We start from the raw sequence: 27,722 nt of genomic DNA on the forward strand, positions 1-27,722 counted from the left end.
GGGCCACCAGGAGTCGTCCCATATTGTTTTGTTGGGGCCGAAGATGATGATTTCGGTTTTGTTGGAGTTTAGCTTGAGGTGGCTTGCTGTCATCTATTTGGCGGTGTTGAGGATTCCGGCGTGAAGATTGGTTTTGGTGGTGGTAGGGTTTCGGGTGAGGGAGATGACGAGCTGGGTGTCGTCTGCGTAGGATATGATGGTGATTCCGTGTGGCCGGAGGATGTTGGCGAGCGGGGCCCTGTAAATGTTGAAAGGGGTGGGACTGAGGGAGGACCCTTGGGGGACTCCACAGATGATCTTGGTGGCTGGGGAGTGGAAGGGAGGGAGGTGGGCTTTCTGGGTTCTTTCGGTGAGGAAGGAGGCAAGCCAGTCCAGGGCCTTGTGTCGAATATCTGCATTGTAGAGGCGTGTGTGGAGTATTTGGTGGCAGACAGTATCAAAGGCAGCAGAGAGGTCCAGGAGGATGAGTGCGACGGTCTCGCCCTTGTCAACTCTGGTTCTGATGTCGTCAGTACAGGCGATGAGGGCGGTCTCAGTGCTGTGGTTCTTGCAGAATCCAGACTGGGAGGTGTTGAGTATATTTTCCTCTAGGAAGTGAGACAGGCGGGTGTTCACTCGTTTTTCAGGAAGGTGAGAAGAGAAATTTGGCAGTAGTTGGTGAGGTCATCAGGGTCTGCTTTGGGCTTTTTCAGGAGTGCGGTGACTTCTGCATGCTTCCAGGAGTCTGGGAAGGTGGCGTCGTCGAAAGAGCTGTTGATTACGGCGCGAAGCCTGGGAGCGATGGTTGGGCTGGCTTTGTTGAAAATGCGGTGGGGGCAGAGGTCCGAGGGGGAGCCTGAGTGGATGGAATTAATCGTTTTTTCGGTTTCTTCGTTGTTGGTAGCGGCCCAGGTGTGTAGTGGGGGGGTGAGTCGTTGCTGGTCGTGTTGGTGGAGGTGGCGAGTGCTGGTGGTGTGAAGCTGTTGTGTATGTCTAAGATTTTGAGGTGGAAGTGGTTGGAGAGGGAGTCGCAGAGGTGTTGTGTGTGAGAGGGGTCGATGTTGCTGGATTTGGGTTTGGAGAGCTCTTTGATGATGGTAAAGAGTTCCTTGCTGTTCTGTGAGTTACTGTCTATGCGTTCCTTGTAGTATGTCCTTTTGGTGGTGCGTATGAGTTGGTGATGTTTGCGTATGGTGGTTTTGAGGGTGGAGAAGTTGGTGGTTGAGGGTTCCTGTCGCCAAGCTTTCTCTGTTTTGCAGCATTCAGGCTTGGAGTTCAGTGGTGAACCAGCGGGCGTTCTTGATGTTGCAGGTGGTGATGTTTCTTCTAAGAGGGGCGAGTGAGTCAGCACAGGTTGTAATCCATTGTGTGAGGTTATGGGCAGCAATGTTGGGGTCGTTGGTGTTGGGGGAGCGAGTTGAGCATTCAGGTGTTCTGTGGGGATCTTGTCCCACATGCGGTAGGGTGTGGTGTGTTGGTGGTGTGTGGGGGGTTTCGAGAAGGAGAAATGGACGCAGTGGTGGTCGGTCCTGTGGAGTTTGTGGTGTGAGTGCTGGTTATGTGGTTGCTCGACGTGAAGATTGCTTCTAGCGTGCGTCCTGCTGAGTGGGTGGGTGATGCGACCAGTTGTTTGAGTCCTAGGTTCGTGAGGTTGTCTAGAAGGGATGTGGAGTTGTGGTCCTGGTGGTTCTCTAGGTGAAAGTTAGTCACCAAGGAGGATGTAGTCTGTGGAAGTGAGGGCTGATGGTGTCAGCTATGGTGTCACGGGGGGGGCGAGGTCCTGGTGGTCTGTAGATGAGGTTTCCTCTGAGGGTGGTGTTGGTGTTTATGTGAATTAGGAAGTGCATGTGTTCTTTGCTGTCTAGGGTGTCGTGTGTGTTGGTGGTGACCTTAATGGTGCTTTTGTGTATAATGGCGATGCAACCTCCTGGTTTGTTTAGGCGGTCTCTACGATGGATTTTGTAGCCACCTGGGATGGCTGTGGCTATGTCAGGCTCAGATGAGGGATTCATCCAGGTTTCCATAAGGAAGGCAATGTCTGGTGAGTGTGATGTGATAAGGTCCCAGAGTTATATGGCATGCTTGTGTACGGCGCGGGTGTTTAGGAGTATGCAGTTTAGGTGGTTGCGGGGGCTGCTGTTGTTGTGGTGGTGTTGGGGGTGTTAGTGTTGTTGCGGACTGTGGTAGCGTTGTGGGGTGTGTTGGTGTTGGGGTTGGTGAGGATTGTGTGGGTGTTTTTGGGGTTGGTGTGTGGTGGTGTTATGGGGGTGTTGGTGTTGCTGTGGGTTGTGGTGGTGTTGTGGAGTGTGCTAGGGTTGCGGGGCTTGTTGGAGTAGGGTGTGTTGGGGTTGGTGAGGACTGTGTGGGAATTTTTGGTGTTGATGTTGTGGTGTTGTGGGGCGTGTGGGTGTTTCTGGTTTTTGTGGGGGAGCAGGAGAACCGGCAAGCATAGCAGGTAAGGGGTCCCTGTGTGTGCTTGGGGTTGGCTTGGGTGCAGGTGAGGAGCAGCCCTGGGTTGAGGGAGTAGAGTGTGGTGGTTGAGTAGTGTTGTGTAGGGGGGTCAGGGTTGGGGGGACCAGGGCGACTGGCGCTGGGCGCGGTCCAGGCGCGGACATACACAGACAGACACAGACGGGCTTGCCTCTTGCGGGCCGCACAGCGGCCGCCATTGAGAGGGTGGGGTGGGGTGGGGTGGGAAGGTGGAGCAGCTGGGAGGCGGGAGTGAGGGCCAATGGGTGTGCGAAGGGAGGCGGGCCGCAGGGGACGCAGCGGCATGGGGATTGTGACCGGCAGGAGCCGGTAGAAAACAGGCGGCGATATTCAGGCAACGAATGAGATTCCTTAGAACAAAAAGTAAAATAATACAAACTTTTGGTGGCATTTCTAAAAATGATTAATTCTTTTTACAAGGCGTTTTTAGGTTGAGCACGCAAGCGCTTTGACCTGTTGTAAGTATTGTGGGCTTTTAACCACATCCACCGCATGCTCATCACCTTCACTCGTTCCTGGGCTTGTCTTTCAAAAATCCCTTATTATAATTGGTAAATGCTTTATGTTTGTCCCGATTTGGGGCGGTTTTGTTACCGCCTTGCAGACTGCCCTTGTTACATGGATAATTGCACGATTGCCAATATGTTTGACTGCAGGTGAACTTCTTTTTGTGTCTCTCCTTCAAGCTTATGCTCATGGCGGCCATGGAGCTTTGAATCAGCTTGCTTATGTCAAATGTTTTACTTTTCATTTTCAATTTAAGTGGCAGTTAGGAATTTACAATGGTAATAGCTCTAACTCGAGCAAACCCAAAACCCATTGCATTGCAAATGCTAAATTTATGATTTAAAAGTCGGTGGATAATTTTGTGTTTGGCTGATTAGTATTTTTCCCCAATCAAACTTAACTTTCTGTTTTTCTAAGGCGTGGCAACATGGCTCTTCGAAAATAATAATTATTATAGAACGTTTTGGATTGTATTTATATTCTCACAGTTACAAATGTTGCATTACTCTGAGATGGAATACAACCACAATATGGGCTCTGCACTTTCAACTGACAATGAATACAAACCGTCTTTATAACACTCATTAGCAGTGGTGAAGAACCTATTCCATCGTGGTTTATGAGGCATGGGTTTGGATTTTACAGCTAGGTAGTTATCACTTTTAAGTTAAAGATTAAATGCTCTGTTTCTTGTATTGATGATTATTTCAAGAGTGATCGTAGTTTATTGTATAACACAGAATCCTTAATCTGTTACTTGAATGTGCTACATTTTCCTAAATTTGAGCTGAATAACTATAATCTGTGTCCTCTTAACTTTGCTTGACTAATTTTATGTTGAATATTTTTGTCAGATACATTGTCTTCAGTAAGTTGTTATTTAGGGTTGCCTGCAAACAAGAATGTACTTTAAACTTCGGGTTTTACACCTACATTAATTTGTTTTTTGAATCTTGGTCATTTTTGTCTGACTTTTAATATAACTGTAACCAGGTTTCAAACTTTACTACTGTTTTGTTTAACCTGATATAGAAGTACAGGTGCCGTTATCAGTTTTATCATTGTGTACATCCGATTTGAATATGGATGCTAACACTACTTAATTAGGAAAAACAGTAAGACGAAGATTCATATGAACTTCTAGGATCACCATTTTAAGGAATTGGGTCATTAGTTGAGTGTGTTAAGTACCCGCCTCAGTAATAATCGCAGTCCTTTTCGGGTGAACCACGAAAGAAACTAAATAATCCAGAGCTCAACCAGATGGATCTTTATGGCATAGAGAAAATAGGCAGAACTTAGAGGCAATGTGTAAAGTATTTATGCAGTACAAAGTAGTTATAAAGTCTAAATGCAAAACAATAAAATTCCCAAAATGAATTTGAAAAATAGAGTATAATTTAACAAACTAAGTTACACAAACTGAAAAGAATCCAAAAAAGGACATCCAAAAATATGAGTTTTGAAAGTTTTAAGTAGAAACAGCGCCAAGAAGCACAAATTGTCTGTGACTGTCAATAGCTGCAGTAGAACAGAACCCTAGGTGCAATTTGACGCTGACCGCTGTGGAATGCAGGTTGGATGCACTAACCAACTTCATCCTGGTCAAAGATTTTACCTTCTGGATTAGTCCTTTCAGTCCCAGTTCACTACAGGAATATACTTCTAAAACCCTCCAGGACCTCAATGAATCAATTAGAGACACACAGGGTGGCAGGCAGAGGCCAACAAGAGGGTTCAGTCCAGGTCCTGTTGTCACAGGTCAGCTGGGCAGTTAAGAAAAAGGCATCTTGTAGCTGATTCCTTCCTTATAGCTTTATCAGATCAGTCTTAAGACCCTTGAAGTCTACTTCTTTGTCCTTGGTGGAAAGGGAGCGATCGAGGGAGAGTGAGCAAGTCTAGTCCTCCAGGGCTCCTCTTAGGTCTGACAGCAGTTTCAGTTCTCTTCTGATCACAGGTCTAGTAGTATTTTGGATTGGGTGCCTAGAGATCCCACATTTGTGTCTTGCATAAACAAGTGGGTGGAAATGAAGCCTGGGGCACCCAACCAATATGGTAAAAGTTCTAAGGGCTAATCCTTTAAGCTTTTACAAGATGGCTGAAGTTTTTTACCACATTGAACCTGGGCTCTGTGGGCTGGGGTGTGTCTGGGGAGTGTACTATGGTAATGTTGGTGTCAGAACCCCTTTTAGAGGACCACAGAGCATGCAATGGCTAATGGTCCCAACCGTGGCATTTGAGGCCTTTTACTTTTGATGTCCTGAGGCCCCGCCTACTATAGATTCTGAGCAGCTGAGACAAGTACCCTTTCTGCACTTCACTCTTAGGGTTGCGTGATCCGAGATGTCCACAGTTTCCTCAGGGAAAAGGTGGATACAGGGTAGTGAACACAGGCTCCATACTAAACATGTGTGAAGCAACAACAATAAAGTGTCTGGTCAAATACTCACTTTTATGAGTAAAAAAAATAGAAGTACTTTATTTTCTAACACTATCTACACTAAGGAAAAGTACGACATCCGCAATCAATTACACAGTTCTTCCCTGGAGATCGGAGCTCTAGTGTTTCTTTGGTAGATTCCTGCCCCCTTTGCTTCTGCGTTACTAATCATGATTATTTCCCAATCGCTATTAGTAACATCCACAGTATGCCCCACTAGTAGCCTGAGTCTCAAGAGCCCACTGTGAATCTAACTTAGTCAGTAGTGGTCAGCAGTACCACGCTAATTTTAGCAGCAAGTTCCCCTGGGGCCAAAAAGCCCAAAACCAGTTTTACCTCAACCGACATGTGTGAAGCATTTGGAGCTTAAGTGCAACCCGTCACTGAGGCGCTTGCTGCTGCTGAGTTCAAGTGAGTCTGCTGCATGTGGCTTCTGTGGCAGTACTCAGCGGATGCAGAGTCTCTCACTAACGGTCATGCTCCTGAAGTGGCCAGAGGCTCTCTGCGACTCCTCCTGCAGGGAAGTGTTTGGTTGGTCTCCCAATGGGGAGTGGCTATGATACTTGTTTGGGGTCCCTCTTCTGGATGATGGCGCACGGGTTCTCCCATGGTGCTCTCACTACTCCGGTGCAGATCAAGCCACAGTTTTCTTAGTCCCGGTGACCTGTCATACAGGATCACCACAACTATCAGTCCACTGGCTTCTGCTGGATCAGCACAGTGATATTCTCTACAGGGGCCCCCTCCTGTCATATGGGGTGACTGCCTCCCTGCCACACAAGACTATGGCCCTTACCTCACTGCAGTTGTTTTTCCCCACGATCTCTCCTGACATATAGGGTTGTCGCCTCATTGCTATGCACTTGCGCTAGCCAGATCAGCGCAGCAGAAGACATGGCTGAATTCACACAAGCCCTGTCCTGAAATTCAGGGGTTGCCGACTCTGTCCTGCACTCGGACAGTAAACTGGTCGCTTCAGCAGCCGTTTCCTCATAACTCGAGTAGGGAGTCCACTGACCTGGCTCCCCACTGTACCTCCCTCCCTCCAACACACTCCTCTTCGTCACAGGGCACATTGGTCTTGGCAAGCGGCCAGGTGCTGGTGCTCCAGGGCAGGTGATCCTGTGCTGTCTCTTTCTCTTGGAAAGCAGCCTGTCGCAGCATGTGTTTCTCAATATCTGATAGTCCTACTGTCATGAGGTTACTTTAGCTATTACACAGGCACGTTATTTTAGCTTTACGCCTGCCGCTTGTGCCCTTTCACTCTGAGCCATGCATTTTTATTATTTTAGCAAAAGCTTTATTTCAGTGGAGATGTTTCTATGATTCTATCAGCTTGTCCTTTCGCACAGAATTTTGTTATTCCTTTCTCTGCACAACATTTTCATTCCGTGCCTCTTTCAAAGCTGAACGTGATAAGTTACGAGTTATTGCCAACACAAAGTGTTCATCATGTCTCCAACTCTCATACACAGAAATATACGTGTTGTCACGTCAGGGCAGTTTTCTCAGAACCCTAGATGTTTTATTATAAAACACCTTCCTACCCCCGTCACGATGGAGGGGAATTCCAACCTGTTGCCATTGTGTGCCTCCCGTTGCCTTTGCAGTTTCTTCTGAGACCTGACGCCATATGGGAGGATTCTCAGTAGACCAACAGACCTCTTCTTTACCTATGATCACAGGTATGGGGGATGGGTTTTGTTAGACCTGACAGCCTTAGGGTAGTCACCCCTAACTTTTTGCCTGTCTCCCTCCACTTTTTGGACACTGTTTTTGCTGGTTTTTAGACTCTGCGCACTTTACCACTGCTAACCAGTGCTAAAGTGCATATGCTCTCTCCCTTAAAACATGGTAACCTTGAATCATACCTGATTGGACTATTAATTTACTTATAAGTCCCTAGTAAGGTGCACTTTATGTGCATAGGGCTGGTAAATTAAATGCTACTAGTGGGCCAGCAGCACTGGTTGTGCCACCCACTTAAGTAGCCCCTTTTCCTTGTCTCAGGCCTGCCATTGCAAGGCCTGTGTGTGCAGTTTCACTGCCACCTCGACTTGGCATTTACAAGTACTTGCCAAGCCTAGAACCCCCCTTTTTCTACATATAAGTCACCCTTAATGTGTGCCCTAGGTAACCCCTAGAGCAGGGTGCTGTGTAGGTAAAAGGCAGGACATGTACCTGTGTAGTTATATGTCCTGGTAGTGTAAAACCCCTAAATTCGTTTTTACACTACTGTGAGGCCTGCTCCCTTCATAGGCTAACATTGGGGCTGGCCTCATACACTGTTGAAGTGGCAGCTGCTGATCTGAAAGGAGCAGGAAGGTCATATTTAGTATGGCCAGAATGGTAATACAAAATCCTGCTGACTGGTGAAGTCGGATTTAATATTACTATTCTAGAAATGCCACTTTTAGAAAGTGAGCATTTCTTTGCACTTAAATCCTTCTGTGCCTTACAATCCACGTCTGGCTGGGCTTGGTTGACAGCTCCTTGTGACTCAGACACACCCCAAACACAGGGTACTCAGCCTCACTTGCATACATCTGCATTTTGAATGGGTCTTCCTGGGCTGGGAGGGTGGAGGGCCTGCTCTCACACAAAGGACTGCCACACCCCCTACTGGGACCCTGGCAGACAGGATTGAACTGAAAGGGGACCTGGTGCACTTCTTAGCCACTCTTTGAAGTTTTCCCCACTTCAAAGGCACATTTGGGTATAAAACAGGGCCTCTGCCCTACCTCATCAGACACTTGCTGGAGAAGAAACCTGAACCAGAAACTACATCCTGCCAAGAAGAACTGCCTGGCTGCTCAAAGAACTCACCTGTCTGCTTTCTACAAAGGACTGCTGCCTTGCTGTTGGCCTGCTGTCTTGCTGAACTCTTGTCTGGCTGTGAAAGTGCTCTCCAAGGGCTTGGATAGAGCTTGCCTCCTGTTCCCTGAAGTCTCAGGACCAAAAAGACTTCTCTCTTTCACTTGGACGCTCCGTGCGCCGAAAATTTCGACGCACAGTGTGTTCCGAGGCGAGAAAAACGCCGCACACCGACGCTGATCGACGCAACGCTCTTGGGACGACCGAAAATCCGACGCACGGCTTCGCAAGGACAACGCCGCCCGACCTCTAGAGGAGAAATCGATGCGACGCCTGCCATGAGATCGTAATTTCGACGCGCAGATCCGCAGAACGACGCGCAGCCGGAAAACAAGCAGGAAAATCCACGCACAGACCCGGGACATCTGGTAATCCCCGCGATCCACGAAAAGAGACTGTCCGCGCACCGGAAAACGACGCACGACTTCCCCGCGTGGATAATAACGACGCAAGTCCGTGTGTGATGGGGAGAAATCGACGCACACACCCTTTTTCCACACACCTCTTCTTTTGTGGCCCTCTGAGGAGATTTTTCCACTCCAAACCAGGTACTTGTGCTTGAAAGAGACTTTGTTTATATTCTAAAGACTTAAGACACTGTATATCACTTTTCAGTGATATCCCTACAATTTCCCATTGCAAACTTTATTCTTTTTGACCTACAATTATCCAGACAAATATTATATATTTTTCTAAACACTGTGTGGTGTATTTTTGTGGTGCTATATGGTGGTATTGTATGAGTTATTGCACAAATACTTTACACATTGCCTTCTAAGTTAAGCCTGACTGCTCGTGCCAAGCTACCAGAGGGTGGGCACAGGATAATCTTGGATTGTGTGTGACTTACCCTGACTAGAGTGAGGGCTTTTGCTTGGGCAGGGGGTAACCTGACTGCCAACCAAAAACCCCATTTCTAACATTGGTGATCAGCGGTGAGGATAGGACTTGTATTTGTGCAGTGACATACAGTAGCTAAGTATTTCACTACCTACCCACAGTTGAAGGTCAACTTGGTTTTTATCTCTTTTTGCAAATCCGTTTTTCTCCTGACAATTTTCAAAAACTAAATCCTCACTCAACATGTCTCTGACTGGGTCTCAGACAGGGGACTTTGACCTAGTCCAGTTGGATACATATAAGGTCAAACAACTAAGAGGATTTTGCAGGGCATTGAGGGTACCCACCCAAGGGGCCTCCAGAAAGGAGGACTTTCAAGTGGCACTGAGGGCCTGGGCAGAAGCCCATTTAGAGGATGATGAGGAAGAGGAGCCAGAAAATGGCCCCTCAGAGGAATTTTCACTATCTGTGGATGGTGTTACCACTGCAATTGTGCCCCCTTCCAGACCAGGGAGCAGTGTCTCTGTGCAAAGCCTGACCGCAGAGGAAAGGAGAGAAGAAAGGGAGTTCCAATTGCAAATGGCAAAACTGAAAATTGAGGCTCAACAGGAGGAGAAAAGGGCAGAAAGAGAAGCCAAGCAAGCTGAGGCTGAAAGAGCAGCCAAACAAATTGAAGCCGAAAGAGAAACCAAACAGGTGGAGGCTGAGAGAGCTTTGGCTGAAAAGAAACTATTGTTGGCTCATGAACTGAGTCTCAAGGAGCTGGAGATCAAGGCAAGACAGTCTGAATCCAGCAATAATGGTGGCAGCATACTGACAGGACCTGCTGGAGAAAAGAAGGTTCGTATACCCAAAAATGTGGTGCCCTGTTTTGTGGTGGGAGATGACATAGATAAATGGTTAGCTGCTTATGAAGTTGCACTAAGGGCTCATGAGGTTCCTGAAGGGCAATGGGGGGTAGCTATGTGGGGTTATGTACCACCATTGGGGAGGTATACACTCCTCACATTGGATCAACCTGATCAAAACACATACCCACTTCAGAAAGCCACTTTACTTGCCAAGTTTGGGCTGACCCCTGAGGGATACCGTCAGAGGTTCAGGGACAGCACCAAACAAACCACACAAACATGGGTAGATTTCTTTGACTTCTCCAGTAAGGCACTGAATGGATGGGTGCGGGGCAACAAAGTAGCTGATTATAAAGGTTTATATGACTTGATTCTAAGAGAGCATATGCTTAATACTACTTATACAGAGTTGCGCCAGCACTTAGTGGATAGCAAGCTGACTGATCCCAGGAAGCTTGCTGAGGAGGCGGACCTCTGGGTTAGTACCAGAGTGTCCAAGAAGGTACCTGGGGGGGACTCCCACAAAGGTGGTCAGGGTTCCCAACAGAAGAAAGAGGGGGGAGATAAACTTGCAGATAAGGAACTCTCCAAAGGCCCCCAAAATAATTCACAGGGAGGGGGTGGCAACCCTTCCTTTTCCAAATTTGGGAAAAAGCCAGGGACATATGACAGGTCAGGGAAATCTAACCCCAAATGCATGGAGTGTTACCAGTATGGTCACTATAAAGGCGATCCCCAGTGCCCCAAGAGGGCACCGTCCACTACCGGACAGGCACCTGGGTTGACTAGTGTAGCGCTCGGGGGGGAGATGGACCCAGATAGCTTTGGGGAACAGTTAGAGATTTCCCTAGTGTCCCTGGGAGAAGGAGAAATGGTGCCCAAGGTCCACATGCCCAAAAATACTTCCAAGTACCGGCAGTGGGTCACCATTGATGGGCAGAAGGTTGAGGCTCTGCGTGACACAGGAGCCAGAATGACTACTATCAAGCGTCAGCTGGTGTCAACAGAGCAGATAGTACCTAATACATTCCACCAGGTCATAGTCGCTGACAATCGCGAGAGTCACCTACTGGTGGCTCTGGTTCCCTTTGAGTGGGGGGGGGGGGGGGGTCTCTGGTACTCTGAAAGTAGCTGTGAGTCCTGCCATGCCTGTAGATTGTCTGTTAGGCAATGATCTTGAGCACACTGCTTGGAAAGAAGTGGAGCTCAAGTCTCACCTGGAGATGTTAGGGTTACCTGAGTGGGTCTGCATGACCACACGGTCCATGGCTGACCGAGAGGGAAGTCAAGGGCGTCTGGAGCCTGGAACGATGGCCCAGAGAGCTGCCAAGAGGAGGGACCAGGGGCGCGGGAAACCGGCCCCAGAAGTTCCCGCAGTGGCTGACGGGGCTCCTGAGGAGGAGGCTCCTGAGCCAACTGGGGAAGACATTGCCACCCTAGGTGACTTACCTGAGCTTGCTGGCTGGCAAGTTGAGGGTGGACCCACCAGGGAGGAATTCTGCAAGGCGCAGAAAGAATGTCCCACTCTAGAAGGTCTGAGGAAACGAGCCTCAAACCAGGCGGCAGGTGACACCTCTGGCGATCACCACCTATATTGGGAGAATGATCTCCTCTACAGTGAGCTTAAGGTTCCGGCCTTTGGGGCAGCACGTATGCTGGTGGTCCCCCAATGTTACCGAACCTTCCTACTGGGTCTGGCTCACGACATTCCCCTGGCAGGACATTTCGGGCAAGGCAAGACCTTTGACAGGCTTGTCACCCACTTTTATTGGCCCAAAATGAGGACACACTCAGATAAATTCTGCAGATCTTGTCCTACCTGCCAGGCCAGTGGTAAAGCAGGAAAAAGGGTTAAAAGCCCCCTGATTCCACTTCCTGTCATTGGCACCCCCTTTGAAAGGGTGGGCATCGACATTGTTGGTCCCTTGGACCCCAAAACTGCCTTAGGCAACAGGTTCATCCTGGTTTTGGTGGACCCTGCCACCAGTTACCCAGAGGCAATCCCTCTGAGGACCGTAACTGCACCGGTGGTGACCAGAACTCTGATGGGGATATTTACCCATGTGGGATTCCCCAAGGAGATAGTGTCTGACAGAGGCACTAACTTCATGTCTGCATACATGAAGTCTCTGTGGGATGCATGTGGTGTAACCTACAAGTTCACCACACCCTATCACCCCCAGTCTAATGGTCTTGTGGAGAGATTCAACAAGACCCTGAAAGGCATGATTGGTGGCCTCCCTGAGGCCATGAGGCGTAAGTGGGACGTCCTCTTACCATGCCTTCTCTTTGCTTACAGAGAGGTCCCCCAGAGGGGGGTAGGGTTCAGTCCCTTTGAGCTTCTCTATGGGTACCCTGTCAGGGGACCCCTAAGCATTGTCAAGGAGGGATTGGAGAAAGCTCCAAAGGCACCCCCTCAGGACGTGGTCAGCTACATGTTGGCCATCCGCAACCAGATGACCCGCTTCTGGAAAGAGGCCCAAAGTAACCTTGAGGCCAGTCAAGAGGTAATGAAACACTGGTATGACCAGAAGGCCACCCTGGTAGAGTTTCAACCTGGAGACAAAGTTTGGGTAATGGAGCCAGTCGAGCCTAGAGCCCTCCAGGACCGCTGGTCTGGCCCATTTGAAATCAAGGAGCGGAAAGGGGAGGCCACTTACCTAGTGGACCTCCAAACCCCTAGGAATCCCCTAAGGGTGCTCCATGTGAACCGACTAAAGGCTCATTTTGAGAGGTCGGAGATCAACATGCTTCTGGTCACAGATGAAGGAATGGAAGAGGAGAGTGAACCTCTCCCCGACCTCCTCTCTGCCCAAGAAGGTGATGGGTCAGTAAGCGGGGTCATTCTTTCTGACTCCCTGACTCTAAACCAGAAAGGAGGCTGCTATGAGCTGTTGGAGCAGTTCTCCCCCCTGTTCTCCCTTACTCCTGGACTGACCCACCTCTGTGTTCATGATATTGACACCGGTGACAGTCTCCCTGTGAAGAACAAAATGTACAGGTTGTCGGATAAGGTGAAGGCCAGCATCAAGGAGGAGGTCTCCAAGATGTTGACTCTAGGGGTCATCGAGAAATCCAGTAGTCCCTGGGCCAGCCCAGTGGTGTTGGTCCCTAAGGCTACTGCCCCAGGTGCGAAGCCAGAACTCCGGTTCTGTGTGGACTACCGGGGTCTCAAGTCACACGGACTGATGCTCACCCCATCCCCTGAGCTGATGAGCTCGTTGACAGGCTGGGCGCTGCCAAGTTCCTGAGTACGTTTGATCTTACTTCAGGGTACTGGCAGATCGCCCTGACTGAGGGGGCTCAGGAAAGATCCGCATTTTCAACCCCTGATGGCCATTACCAGTTCCGGGTGATGCCGTTTGGATTGAAAAATGCCCCCGCTACCTTCCAACGGTTGGTTAACGGGGTCCTAGCTGGCAAGGATGCCTTCTGTGCAGCCTACCTGGATGACATAGCTGTCTACAGTTCCAGCTGGGAGGAACACCTGCTTCACCTCAAGGAGGTGCTTCAGGCCCTGCAACAGGCAGGCCTGACCATCAAGGCTAGTAAGTGCCAGATTGGGCAGGGTTCCGTGGTGTACTTGGGACACGTAGTGGGTGGTGGCAAGGTGCAGCCACTCCAGGCCAAGATTGAATGCTTCTAGTGGGCCAGCAGCACTGGTTGTGCCACCCACTTAAGTAGCCCCTTTTCCTTTTCTCAGGCCTGCCATTGCAAGGCCTGTGTGTGCAGTTTCACTGCCACCTCGACTTGCCATTTAAAAGTACTTGCCAAGTCTAAAACTCCCCTTTTTCTACATATAAGTCACCCTTAATGTGTGCCCTAGGTAACCCCTAGAGCAGGGTGCTGTGTAGGTAAAAGGCAGGACATGTACCTGTGTAGTTATATGTCCTGGTAGTGTAAAACTCCTAAATTCGTTTTTACACTACTGTGAGGCCTGCTCCCTTCATAGGCTAACATTGGGGCTGCCCTCATACACTGTTGAAGTGGCAGCTGCTGATCTGAAAGGAGCAGGAAGGTCATATTTAGTATGGCCAGAATGGTAATACAAAATCCTGCTGACTGGTGAAGTCTGATTTAATATTACTGTTCTAGAAATGCCACTTTTAAAAAGTGAGCATTTCTTTGCACTTAAATCCTTCTGTGCCTTACAATCCACATCTGGCTGGGCTTGGTTGACATCTCCTTGTGCATTCACTCAGACACACCCCAAACACAGGGTACTCAGCCTCACTTGCATACATCTGCATTTTGAATGGGTTTTCCTGGGCTGGGAGGGTGGAGGGCCTGCTCTCACACAAAGGACTGCCACACCCCCTACTGGGACCCTGGCAGACAGGATTGAACTGAAAGGGGACCTGGTGCACTTCTTAGCCACTCTTTGAAGTCTCCCCCACTTCAAAGGCACATTTGGGTATAAAACAGGGCCTCTGCCCTACCTCATCAGACACTTGCTGGAGAAGAAACCTGAACCAGAAACTACATCCTGCCAAGAAGAACTGCCTGGCTGCTCAAAGGACTCACCTGTCTGCTTTCTACAAAGGACTGCTGCCTTGCTGTTGGCCTGCTGTCTTGCTGAACTCTTGTCTGGCTGTGAAAGTGCTCTCCAAGGGCTTGGATAGAGCTTGCCTCCTGTTCCCTGAAGTCTCAGGACCAAAAAGACTTCTCTCTTTCATTTGGACGCTCCGTGCGCTGAAAATTTCGACGCACAGCTTGTTCCGCGGCGAGAAAAACGCCGCACACCGACGCTGATCGACACGACGCTCTTGGGATGATCGAAAATCTGACGCACGGCTTCGCAAGGACAATGCTGCCCGACCTCTAGAGGAGAAATCGATGCGACGCCCGCCGTGAGATCGTAATTTCGGCGCGCAGCCCCGTAGAACGACGCGCAGCCGTAAAACAAGCAGGAAATCCACGCACAGACCCGGGACATCTGGTAATCCCCGCGATCCACGAAAAGAGACTGTCCGCGCGCCGGAAAACGACGCACGACTTCCCCGCGTGGAAAATAACGACGCAAGTCCGTGTGTGCTGGGGAGAAATCGACGCACACACCCTTTTTCCACGCACCTCTTCTTTTGTGGCCCTCTGAGGAGATTTTTCCACTCCAAACCAGGTACTTGTGCTTGAAAGAGACTTTGTTTATATTCTAAAGACTTAAGACACTGTATATCACTTTTCAGTGATATCCCTACAAATTCCCATTGCAAACTTTATTCTTTTTGACCTACAATTATCCAGATAAATATTATATATTTTTCTAAACACTGTGTGGTGTAATTTTGTGGTGCTATATGGTGGTATTGTATGAGTTATTACACAAATACTTTACACATTGCCTTCTAAGTTAAGCCTGACTGCTCGTGCCAAGCTACCAGAGGGTGGGCACAGGATAATCTTGGATTGTGTGTGAATTACCCTGACTAGAGTGAGGGCTTTTGCTTGGGCAGGGGGTAACCTGACTGCCAACCAAAAACCCCATTTCTAACAGGTTTCTTCTAGGGGGGCCTGATGGGTAGATTAGGGCTTACACTGCCATGCTCTTGTATAGGATCTTAGTAGTGCAGGTAGGGATTCTAGAACCATTGTGACACTACAGTGGACTTTTCCTATGTTTCACTTTCCTTGTCACTGCCTTACTTTCATTAGGTTATATCATCACTATACATGCCTTTTTACATAGCATGCAGTTGATTCAATAAAACTAATTGAACCTAGTCCTGCTTCTGTTTTACGTTTGTATGTGTGAGACATGTGACTGAGAGAAAGGGGTAAAACCCGTTCTACCACAATTTTCCTGAGAAATCTAGATGTGTTGCGAAGGGCTGACACAAATCACCTTTACTCTCAGGTACTGGTGAGGTGCTGCTTGTTGGCCAGAAAGGTTAGGCCGTCAGCTGTCACACAGCACAGGACTCAGTCCCCCACGCTCGGTGGTGCTGCTGCCAAAAACCAGGAGTCTTGTTACTATAACTGGAGTCTTTATGACACCACAGCACAGGCAATGGGAGTGACTAGAGTTCACACCTGGATGTCATTCACAATATGTGCCTCAAAAGGTTAGCCCAGCGCCCCCATCCTTACCCTTAATGATTTCCTTTTAAGCCTCATCTCCTTCCTGATGTGCCCTTGCCCCTTCCTTGTGACATCACATTGTAACAAAGAGCACCCTTTGAAATGTACAGGGGAAATCTCACTCTCTTCTCCGCAGTTTGTGTCCCACCCAGCTTACAGGAATGCATCCATAAACAAATCTGTTTGGGGTGAGGATGCTCTCTCTACCTCCTTTCTATGTTTCACAGTATAGGCCTGAGTATCCTAGGGTGGAACCGAAGGACCATCCATGTATAGTACCATCCATAGGCACACATAGACTCTGTTCATGTATACAGCATACATGCACTCCACACTACTGTACCCTAAATGTTCTTTACCACTCATAGGCACATATACATCCAGCATATGTTTTTGATATGCATACCTGTACCCTGTATTTTACCACTCATACGCACAAATACATCTGCCATATGCATTTAATATGAACACACTGCACCCTTTCTGTATTGTACCGCTCTCAGGTATACATATACCCATCATATGCATTTGTCCTGCACGCACTGCACAGCGCTACATCCTTTACTTACTATATCACTCATAGCCACATGTACATCCAGCACTTGCATTCGCCATGCATACATTGCTCAGTACTGCACTATCCTTGTATTGTTTCCTTCCCAGCCACAGATACAACACCTGTGCACCGCGCAGCACTTCACACCAATCTGATGTAGGCCAAGAGTGAGTTGAGCACACAGCAGCAAAACTATAAAAGCGAGTTGGGCTTTAGGCCTCACTCTATTGGCACAGGTTGAAAAGGACCTGTTCCCTCCTACTGTGCCAGTGTTTCTTAACTCCTGGTGAAGGCAGTGGTCTTACACCATTATGAAGGTAGCGCTTTGGGCGCACCCTTCCTGGTCCAAAAAGACCTCAGTCTGTGAGGCAGGCGTATGCTGTAGCACACACACATAATCCTTGTTTCCCTATCACAACAAAAATCAGCATTAGGCATCCAGGCATCCAGACATCATTAGTTGTTGGGCACTCAGGCAAGGGTGCATGTCCACTACCATGCAGAGGACTTTTCCATCTCAACAGCTACTATCATCCCACATGTAATACTGAAATCCATTTTAGGCAGTCCCTCTACCCTCAACATGTCCTCATCAGTTTATTTTTTGAAATAATGTATACAAGCTCGATACACTGGTGAATTTGGATTTGTATGAGATATTTTAGAAAAATGGCATGTAAAAAGTTACCTTTGTCCTGTCTGAAGTCCCTGGATGCTCACTCTAGATTTTGCTCTCTCCCTTTTGCCAGGCATAATTATTATTTCAAGGATTTGGTGAGAAGATTTTACGGAAGCTTGCCCAATCGTTCCTTCATAAAGGTCATCTAGATAACTGCAGTATCTTTTGGCACTGTGGTTTGTGGCACAATTAGAAATAACCACAAATGATTCCTTCAAGCTCTCGCTTTTGAAAAGCTCCAAAACAGCCAAAGAAGGGCACCAAACTACTTGCTGTCAAATATATGTGCTTGTTACTCTTCACGATGAGAGCACTTCTCTGGTCATTGATAACTATTTACTTCCACCTGCCACAACATGTATCTGGGGGGCCATGTTTTTTTTATTTTTTATTTAAATGTGCTGCCTGTGAGGGACGTGTCGATCCATGCCAAGTATAGGCTGTCGTCCCACATAAAGTAGATGTTCTTCGTGTCTAGTCAGATTCCTGCTTGTAGATGACGTTGCGCGAGTAGAGGGTTGGAAGCTTATGTGGGAGTAATTCCTTTTCAGCTCCCCCAATGATACCCATGTGGGAGAAGCCTCCAATGGGAGCGCCAGAGTGTACCACACACCCACTTAGGATGGCGACTTCTTGGTGTCCTCTGCAATAGTGCAAAAGATGTTAGTTATCCTCCACACCCAAATGGTTAATAGAAGAGTAAATGTATTGTTGCGTGGTAATCAAAAACGCTCTCCAGACTCAATAACGAGCACGCAGACTCCTCTTGGCATTTCCAAAGATAGTTTTTCTCCCTGTCGCGAAAAGTTAATAAATACTATGTGGACTACACCACAGCCCATTGCAACCTGCCTCTAGAGTTCTTCTCAAATGTCTGCTCACAGACTGTCTTTTTATACACATCAGTACAATACTTTATCAAACAAAATCAGTAATAAATAACTTGCAAGCTTACACATTAAAATGGAAAAACACTTTTTAAAAAAGTGTGAACCCCAGTAACTCTGAATTCCTAAGCGAAGTCATTACTCGCTCTTTATTACACGTTCAACAAAGGCTTATGATCGAGCATTCTCTAACCTATGTGTGCATATGTGCTCTTTCATAAATGTAATTTATTTGAAGAGTGTGCTGACAGCATTGTGTGGCCATGACTTCTGAGTGTTAAGAATTTGGTTTCTTTCCCTGCACCCGGGGGTAAGCTGTGCACCTGTGTGCTTTGGGCTACTTTAATTAAGTCCCCATTGTCTAATCAGTCTGCGTGTAGGCATGGAGGGTGTGCCAGGGACTTGTGTGATGATGTCGTAAATACTTACAGGTTTTCTAGGCATGATTTGGTCTTTAACAGATGACCCTGTCATATTCCTTATTCCACTGCATCCTTGAAAGAACCTTTCACCTTGCTTGTGACAATTGTGGAGTTAAGCCTGAACCAGGTTTTGATTGTGAAAAGCAGCGTAGCTTCTACTTGTGCTTGATGTTGCATGCTGTTTTCATGTTTCATGTTTATGGTAGTGTACTTATTTTTTGCATTCCCTACAACATTCCATACTGTAATCTGTTACACACAAGTAACAATCCCCGTTGTTAGACCTGGCATAATTGATGTGGTTTTCCATAACCTTTTGCCTTCATACCTCCTTTTTTTGTTGGCCTTGGGATTCTACACACTTTACTACTCTGGCCAGTGCTGAAGTGCTAGTGCTCTTTCCCTAACATGTAACCAGATTGGCTCATCACCAATTGGCATATTTAATTTACTTACAAATTTCTAGTAAAGGGTACCCCATGTACCCAGGGCCACTTAGTTAAATGCTACTAGTGGATCTGCAGCACTGATTGTGCCACCCACTTTAGTAGCTCTTTAAACATGTCTCATGCTTGCCACCGCAGAGCCTGTGTGTGCAGTTCTGAACTGCCATGGTGGCCTAGCACAGGACACCCATTGCCAAGCCCAAATCATCCTTTTTAATTAATATGTCTCCCCAAGGGCAGGGTATTTAAATCTGTGTGGCGTTTCACAGTTTTACTGTATACTTTACACATTGCCTGTAAGTTAAGCCTGACTGCTGTGTGCAAGCTACCAGAGGGTGAGCACAAGTTAATTTGGGGTTTTGCTTGTGCCTTACCCTGACAAGAATTGTGGCTGCTGTTTGACCAGAAATCACATCCCAGTAAACCAACCACCACATTTCTCACACAAACCATCTCTAATCTTCATGTAATCCAGTTTTTCCACATCAAGGTGATGGCACATGCATTACCCATCATTGCTATAAATTATCTCTTAATCTTTTAACCTTTCCTTGCACTGTGCATGCTAATGGTTTTGCTTTCAAAAAGTGAAATTGACTGTTGTGGGCTCTAGGCACTTAAATCAACCGTTAATTATTCTTTCCACACACCTCTCAAACTAAAAATTTTTGAATGGTTGTATTATACAAATTACAATTTCAGTGACATGCTTGTTATAATGTGTAAAATAAGACTCAACATTGCTGGTGTTATTGGTATTGTTTGACTGCACTGTCGGAAGCAAGTCGTTATCACGCATGCCTTCACCATGGAATTTGTAAAATGCGCTTTATGACATTGTGGTTTAAAAAAATATATAAATATATATTCGAGCCCCGGCCATGCACAGTATTGTCATCACTAATCTATGATGTATTTTCAGTAATTATCATTGATGTATTTTCAGTTATTATAGTGATGTTATAATTATGTCCTAGAACATGTCATGAGTGGGAGGTAATTAGCAGTGCATGCTAAGGGTGCGAGCTGCAGTTACTTTAGGGCTTGAGTTAGTTACTTGAATAAACAAAAACTGGTGACTTTCACTGTTTTTGTTAATTTAAAACACTGTTTTAACTGACATTTTCAGCTAAATATAACGTCCCTCAACCTTTGTTGTTTTTCCCAGAGAATTTTTAGGTTTCTATAATATAAGTAATATTTACTCACCAAATGTAATGCCAGCCTTCTGCCAGACAGCCAACTGTGGGCTATGCACGTCAGCCGTAGGGCCTGGACTGTGGCCAGACCCTGTGTCCAATCTGTTGTGGGCAGGCAAGCCTACGCCACGCATGGCTTTTAGACATGCCTGGCGTGAGGTAAGCCACAGGCCCAACCCCTGCTAGTGCTCAGTCCCCAGCCACTCTCTTACCTCCTGCCCCCTCTCTTACCCACCCTCCTTGCATGCCTTAACCGTGGGCAAAAGAGGGGTTGAGCGCCGTGGTGGTCTGGGTGTCGTGATATTTTGCCTCAGTAGGTTTGCCTTACTTAAAATACCACCAAAAAATAAAAAATGAGCTATTGGCTCTCTAAAGGGATCACAATATCAACATATTTTATACGCATGTGATCATTGTTTAACAAAAATTGCCAATAATTGCAATGAAATGTATATTTCAACAGTCCACACAGTGCAATATTTAATAAAAGTGATTGTCATCAAAAATGCAAAAAAGTTTAACAGAAAAATGTTTTGAGCCTTTAACATTTTTCAGGCTGCAAAGTTCAAGCATAGAACCCACCAGAAGGGGACTGTGCACTCCAACTGAAAAGGATAGAGCTCCAGCTAACAGTTCTTAAAAAAAATAATAAGCTCTCCTGCAATCGTGGACTTGATGACCCAGGAGATCTTTTTTAATATTACGAGGGGGGTGCTGCACTACTTGCTGCACCACACAACAATAGAAATGCTTGGTGGTCCTCCTGCTCCTTTTAGGACATCACCAAGCTCTGAAACAAAAACATTTAAAGATTACTCGCTGGGCATTATGGATGCTTCGTCAAGGAGCAGCGATTAATAAATGAGCAACTTCTGCTGCTCATTTATTCCTTTTTTTTTTTGCTTCATTTTGAATGGAATCGTGGCCCTATCTATAACTACCCAATGGGCAGGGGGTTCGAAAAACTTGTTTTCCCCATTCTGTTTCCATAGAAAATTTTGACATAATTACAGCCCAAATTGCTGAACTAATTTACAACAAACTTGGCAGAAAGATAGACGCTGGTCCAGCAAGACTGTTTTTTAGGTCGAGCTAGGCAGAGTGCATGTGCTGTCTTCGACATGTTGCAATCTAGTTCTGTTGGCTTTACCACGCCCATTTCACGTCCATTGCTTTTATTTGTTTCTTTGCAGGCTTTTTTCCCTTGATTTTGTAGGTAAATGCTTTACGTTTGTGCCGCATTGAGGCTGATTTGTTAGCGCAATGGAGACACCCATGTACATGGATGATTGCATATACCTTAAGTGTGGCACACTATTTTTAGGTTGAGCCTAGCAGCGCGCAAGCGCTGCCCTTGCGACGTGTTGGTATGTATCTGGGCTTTTAACCACGCCCACATCGTGCCCATCACTACCACTGGTAAATGGTTTACCTTTGTCCCTCCTTGGGGGAGGTTTTGTTACTGCCTAGGCCTTTGCCCCTGTCACATGGCTAATTGCATTTTTGCCGATAAGTTTGACTGCAAGTGAACTTCTTTTCCCTTTTGTGTCTATTCACGCTGATGCTCATGGCGGCAATGGCGTTGTGAATCAGCTTGCTTATGTGAAACTGTTTTACTTGTAATTTTCAATTTGTGAGGCAGGAAAAGTTGAATTAGGAGTTTACAACCTAATTGCTCTAACTCGAGCAAATGCGAGTCCCATTGCATTGCAAATGCTTGTTTTCTTTTTTCTTTATCCTCTCCACTTCATGCTCCGGGCTGTATGTTGTTTCTTCCTGTTGTTTGTTTTTGGGCATGCTGCTGTTTCTTTGTAGTGTCTGTGCCCAAAGGCTGCAACCTGGAGGGGAGTTCTTTTGTTACTCATTGCTTTTTGGATGTTTCAAATAGGGCAGACTTGATTGGAGGAGCACTTTACATGAGTACCACTTACGTAGGTGACGTTTCATATAGCACAAACTTGATGAAAGGAGCTCTTGACTTGAGTACCACTTGACTACAAGTTTAGCAGTTGAAAAATAAACCAACTGGCATATTTTAAGCAGAAAAAGCACATAAATCCTCAACGTGGCTCTCCTGGCACAGTGGGAAAGCCTATACTACTATATTCACTGCACTCTGGAATCTTGCCCCATAATGCTTTGCAGGCATTTCTTTTACAAAAACTTTTGGCTCATAACTCAGCCTTTGGTGGTCCTTCACCAGCCATGGCACCACCACCAAACCGTTCAGAGCGACACACTCTTTTTGCCACTCTCAGTTACCACACTAGGTTGGGGGGGGACCCCAAAATAGTAACCTCAGTCACCACTCAGTGTCTTTTTAAGCTTTCATGGCTGGAACTTTAGTTTTGCAGCTCAACATAGTTTATGTTTTTAAGGGCCTTGTATGTAATATTTTCAGGCCTACTGCAATGATGTGTACGGCACTACGCCCTCTAGGGGCTAAATATATGGTTACACTGCATTACTTTTTGCCATTCTTTTTTCATGTGGTTATACCCTCTAGGAGTAGAATATATGGTTAAATGACCATGTTTCTCTCAAATGCCATTTTTGTTGTGGTGTCCTCTAGGGACTGTTCTGTGCATTACAGTCAAGATACCACAATATTTGCTGCACTCGGGAATTCACCCCTTAATGCTTTGCAGGGCATTCGTTTTACAAAACATTTTTGCCCATACCTCACCGTGTGGTGGTCCTAGGACAATGGGACCACCATCACAACTGTCCGCATGATGTGCTCTTTATGTCTAGGTCATCTCTGGATCCCCACACAAGGTTAGGGGGGGGGGAGGCAAAATAATAATGTAAATATAATAAATAATGGCAATATTTTCATTTTTTGTTGCAGATAGCGTAAGAAGTTAAATGGAAGTGCGTTAGTTATGTGAAGGGCCACTGAAATTATGGCAGAGATGACCAAATTATGCGGCTGGGTTAACCAATTTATGTGGGAAGAAAAGTGTAGTTATGCATTTACACTGCCAATAGCTCTAACTCCAGCAAATGCGAGACCTATTGCATTGCAAATGCTTGTTGTGATTAGGTGTAAATCCGTTCATGAGCTTTTGAGCAATTAATGTTCAAAAACTTTGCATATCTAGGGACGCAGAGCATCCGTGGATCCAAACGATCTTCTGCTGAGATCTGATTGGCTGCCACCACATCAACCAGGAGGTGGTTGTAGCCATTTTAGGACTATACTGAGTCCGAGCTCTAAAAAAAAAAAAAAAAAAAAAAAAAAACAGGATAGGGATACCATGCCCCCCTAGGCCTGGTGGTACGGTGGTAGGGACCCCGCCCAGGGCCAAAAATGTTTTTTTTATTTTTGCTGTGGAGAGGATCCGCAAATTCACTGTGATATTTAATTAACAAATAGTGCTGGTTACCAGTTTCTGTTAACCCCCCCACCCGGTGGCTGGCCATGGCAGACGAGAGACACAGCAGGTACTACTTGAGGGGAGGTGTGGCTGCCCTCCCTCAGTCTAAAGCCCCAGAATCCCATCCGGCTGTGCTTATGTTTGGTAATGAAATATTACTGATGTTGTAAAATCCTGAAAATTCACTGAAAAAAAACACTGGTTAAAGGTACATAATATTTAAAGGGAGGAGGCGTGGAGCCCCCGTCCCGGGGCCTAGTAAGGCCTCCCCATCCCGTGGGTCCAAAATGCTTTAAGAAGGGAAGGAGGATACATGGCCTCACTCCCCAAGCCTAAAGAGGCCTTGGGCACCCCATCCATTTGGGCCCATGGTAATTAATAAAGGGAGTGGGTTACATGGCCCCCTAGATGAGCATTATTAAGGTCCATGGGGAATAGGGCATGAGGTTTGGCTGCAGGTGAGGCGGGGTTTGGTTTTAAGTATGGTAATAAAATATTACTTTATGCTAACAAAACCCTAGAAATTCACTGAAAAAATAAAGATTAAAGTAACATTATAGTGTTCAGTAACATTTTAAACTCTAAAAACCACAGAAAGAGTTTTGTTACGAATGATGTCATAGAAGATGACAATACGGATGTAATATGTGGCAGTGCATGGTGAGGGCGCAAGTTCTAGTTACCTTAGGGTGCACAAGTTAAAGTTTCTTGAGACAAGTATTCTCTTTGGTTTTTTAGTGAATTCCTAAGGTTTTTTCAAGTCTGTTTCTTAACTATAACTTTCCCTATAACCTTTGATCTTTTTTTTTTTTTTCAGTGACTTTATTATTTGTATTTATTGTTAAGTAAGATTTAATTACCTTACGTTAATTCAATCCCCTCCACGCATGACCTTCAGCCATGCGTAGCGGGGTTGGCCACAGGGCCTGGTGGCAGCCAACCCCCTGTAGGCACCTTACCCTGTGCAACGCATGGCCTTTGGCAGTGCGCAGCAGGGGTTGGCCTTCAGCCATGTGCGATGGGGTTTGGCTGAAAGGTCTGGCCTTCAACAATACCCCTGCAGGCACCCAGCCCTGCGCCTCACACGTCCTTCAGTCATGCTTGGCAGGGGGTCATCGCAGGCCCTGTCGCCAGCATCCCATATTCAGACTATTCGAGATTAGGCACGCAGCCCTCCTCCATGGGCCATTTAATGCACCGAGGACCCTGTCCCACACAGCCCAGCCAGATAGTAAAAGAGGAGGGGAGCTGCAAGGCCGCTTTCCCTGATCTGATTTTAGCCCTGGAGCCCAGCCAATTACTTCAAGGGGAGGGGGCCGCGTGGCACCCTTCCCCGGCCCAATTTGGACCCTGGGGCCCCATCACCAAGGGAATGGCCAATTAGTAAAAGGGGAGTTGGGCCACACAGCCCCTTCCCCAGGTCGATTTTGGCCTCTGTACCCCAATCCTCTGGGGCCTCTCCACTTCATGGTGGGTGTCCTGCCCCCACCAAGTGTAGTAGAAAAAACGCTGCTCCCTGCCTGCAGGAGACATTTTTTCAGATGTTTTCCTGCCACCTTCACTGTGGGCAGAGAAACAGATGAACAGTCCACTCCAAGTGGACGGGAGCAGCTTTTCTGCTCCAACCTGCTGGGTGCTGACTTGCTGGGCCTGACTTAGATCTTGGCGGTAATGGTCCCTCTGTTAACTTTTTGACTGAAAAGCCGTCCGCTGCTACGGCGGTTTGCCCACCATATTTAGATATTGACAGTCTAATAGATGAAAGCTTGCAGTAGAGCCGCCGTCTTTGCCAAGAAACTCAGCCGGTGTTGATGGCGGGAGAGGGAAAAGTGGCTGAGGGCGGAACCCCAGACACTCTTCCTGCAGTGCAGATTTGGATGTGCATTACCACCACGAAAAAAGTGGCGGTCCGACCTCTATGTCTGAGTTGGCAGATAGGTGGAGGGGCGAAAGGGGTGAAAACTCACCTTTTATCCACACCCCCCCATGCACAGTTTTCTCCTCAAATGTTACTGCAAATATTACATTGATATAATCAGCGATGTTTTCAAAGAGGGTGCTCGTTATAGTTACCTTAGGACACGAGTTAGTTACTGAAGCTAACCAGAACTATAACTGCAAAAAAATGTATAGTTTCTCACGAGTAAATTCAGAACCTACCTAATGTCCCTATAACCTTTGTCTTTTTTTAAAGTGAATTTCTATGTTTTTTATATTCGGTTTCCTAACTGTAACGTCCCTGGAACCTTTCAGTGAATTTCTATGTTTTTTTGTTTTTTTTCTTTTAACATAAAGTAATATTAATTACTGTACGTTAATCCAACCACCACCTTCGGCCATGCACGGCGGGTGTTTCCACAGGGCCTGCAGCCAACCCTTTATAATCTTCCAGCCTGTGCCACGCACAACCTTGAGCCTGGCCTTGCAGTCAACCCCCTTTAACCACCCAACCCAGCACCACGCACGCATTTTGGCCATGTGCGGCACGGATGCAAACACCTCCATCAAGGTTTACAGATAACGGTTCAAGATTTAAATGCAGAGAAAAAACACTTGCTTTTCCTTCACCATGCACAAGAAATCTTTAGTATTTTATAGAAGTGGAGCTTCAGCTTGAGCACCTGCTTTGTTTGTATCTGTAAATGCTTCCCGTTTATGTTTTATTTCTGTGAAATCAGCATCGTGCCAGAATGAATCCTGCCCTGTGTATTTATCCAAGAGGCCACAGTTTTCTGCTGAATGCCTACCCAAACAGAGAAGTTTCTACTGGCTAATTAGTAAGTGCTTCCTTGTTGGGGTGTATCTACAGTGCATTTCCTACACAACAGCTGCTTAAAGGACGCTGAGTTAATATCTCTAGTGATGTGTGTCTGTAAGTTTGCCATCGTGATTGTTCCTCGAGCGTCTTTATCAGATAACTTTACAGGGTGTAATCACATATGAAACTCAGTTGGATTAATTGTACTTTTTAGAAGCAAGTGCTTCTGTTGTATTTTATTTTTTATTTTTATGGAAGCGTCTGTGGAGGGAGCCTCAAGGCCCCTGTGGTGTAGCCGGCTCCCTACCTTCTGTGGGAGCAGTGATTGCCCTTGCACGCAGGTAGCTGCAATAAATGCAGTTCCCTGTGTGCTGGAGCAATCATTTCATCTCTTTCCCTTCCTGCAGTTCTACGGCCAGTAAAGAGATGAAATCTTCACTCTCCGCATTCAGGAGTATTTTTAAAAGCTCCAGCTTGCTGAAAGTGAAATGTTAGCTCTGCTTTGACTGGAACTGTCATAGCAAACAGCTACCTCCTGAGTGTGGGATGTAGCAGGAGCCAGTCCTAGGGGGTGGCGGTCCCCAGGGCCATATATAGTGTCATGGTGGGGGGTGGGCGGCACATGGCCCCCTCCATCTCTTCTATTTTGTTCCAGGGAGGTAGTGGTCCCCAGGACGGTCTGCGGGACCCCCTCCTATTTGTTTTCCTTGATATTTTGCCCTGGATAGGTGGTGCCCGCCACATCTTGTATTCTTTATGCCCCAGGAAGATGGCAGTTCCCACAACCCCGGAGGGCTCCACGCAACCCCCACACCTGTTATTGATTATGCCCCGGGGAGGTGGTGGTCCCCAGGGTTTGGGAGGATCTGTGCTTTCCCCTGCACCGATTATTGATTATGTCCTGGGGAGGTGGCGGCTTCAGGGCCCAGGGGTTCCCCTCAGTCATCCGCATCTTTTATTATTTATGCCCTAGGATGGTGGCGGTCCTCAGGCCCCAGGGGGAGGGGGTTCTACGTGACCCCCCCTCTCTCCCTCCCCCCACACCTTTTGTTGTTGATGCCCCAGGGAGGTGGCGTCCCTAGGGTGTCTCTGCAGCCCCCTGCACCTTTTGTTGTTGATGCCCCGGGGAGATGCCAGTCCTTGGGGGTGGTCCACACGACCAGCACCTCCCCACCCCCCACACCTTCTATTGATTATCCCCCACACTGATGCCCTGAGGAGGTGGCCTTGCATGGGGGAGATCTGCGGAGCCCCCCCCCCCCCCCATCCCTGCATATTTGGTTTGTGTCCCGGGGGGGAGGCAGTCACTGGGTCATTAATAAGCCCTAGGTGAGGG

At 47.1% G+C, this 27,722-nt stretch overlaps 1 protein-coding gene across 1 annotated transcript in view; it reads left to right on the forward strand.

Annotated features, from left to right (window-relative positions):
- Positions 1-27,722, forward strand: part of GOLGA7 (golgin A7) — a 191,915-nt gene that overhangs the window by 55,530 nt on the left and 108,663 nt on the right. The window lies entirely within an intron of this gene.

Source organism: Pleurodeles waltl, chromosome 11 (genome assembly GCF_031143425.1).
Source record: "Pleurodeles waltl isolate 20211129_DDA chromosome 11, aPleWal1.hap1.20221129, whole genome shotgun sequence".
Taxonomy (NCBI): Eukaryota; Metazoa; Chordata; class Amphibia; order Caudata; family Salamandridae; genus Pleurodeles; species Pleurodeles waltl.